Source organism: Sinocyclocheilus anshuiensis, unplaced genomic scaffold (genome assembly GCF_001515605.1).
Source record: "Sinocyclocheilus anshuiensis isolate Anshui unplaced genomic scaffold, SAMN03320099.WGS_v1.1 C32274072, whole genome shotgun sequence".
In the NCBI taxonomy this organism is placed as follows: Eukaryota; Metazoa; Chordata; class Actinopteri; order Cypriniformes; family Cyprinidae; genus Sinocyclocheilus; species Sinocyclocheilus anshuiensis.
The window spans coordinates 1-827 of NW_015614020.1; the positions used below are offsets into that span (position 1 = coordinate 1).

The window sequence follows — 827 nt, forward strand, 5'->3', positions numbered from 1 at the left end:
TCAGACGGGTGTTTAGGTTCCCTCTCTATAGCAGTAAGGTCAAGGTGGAAGACTCTAGTACCGTTAAAATGCTATATACAGTATAGGGAAACTGGCTGGTGTAACAAATACCCAGGAAATATGTGCTTGCTTTGGCAGTCCATCAAAATCGATGATAAAGCTCCTGCTATTTATAATATATAAACATCCACAGACGCAAAAGGAAAGGAAAGGGCAGGATACAATATTTTCAAACTCCAGTTGAGGGAATCGTTTCTTCAGCTGAGCTGCTCTGCGAAGTGAACTTGTGCCAATCACGCTGGGGAAAAAAAAAAAGAGAGGTTTCAAAATGTTTCGGACAACTTTGGTTACATAACTGCATATAGCTGTCAAAACATGACATCTATGGCAGAATGTAGATTTTAAATTAAATTCTATCACCATGAAAACCACTGATCTCCCTTGATTATTGGGTCATCAATCAAATTCTGGAGGATAGATGCTGGCACTTTTATTTGGCATGACAAGATTGTTAAAAAATACAGAGCTCACCTCTTCTCTGGCAAGCTGTCTAGGGTAAGTGCAGCATTCTTTGGATGAAGCACCACTGCATCATGGGGATTTTCCCTCCTTCACAAAAACAATACACAACAAATCACTCACCGCTCAAACAGGTTTTTAAACTACCTACTCCTGTACAGTGCCTTTGGCAATAACAAGTCATAAATATGCAATTCATAAATTAACTTTATAATTAATTAAAAAGTTTAAAAACTATTCATAAGACTATTAATTAAATAGATATTTACACTACCAGTCAAAATTTTGGATTAATTAGTTTTTTTTTT

At 36.3% G+C, this 827-nt stretch overlaps 1 long non-coding RNA gene across 1 annotated transcript; it reads right to left on the reverse strand.

Annotated features, from left to right (window-relative positions):
• LOC107682500 (uncharacterized) lies at window positions 1-605 on the reverse strand. Its single transcript, XR_001633508.1, has 3 exons — window positions 532-605; window positions 223-298; window positions 1-25 (listed from the first exon to the last, which is right to left on the reverse strand). It is a non-coding gene; the product is annotated as an uncharacterized LOC107682500 (long non-coding RNA).
• Window positions 606-827: the final 222 nt, after the last annotated feature.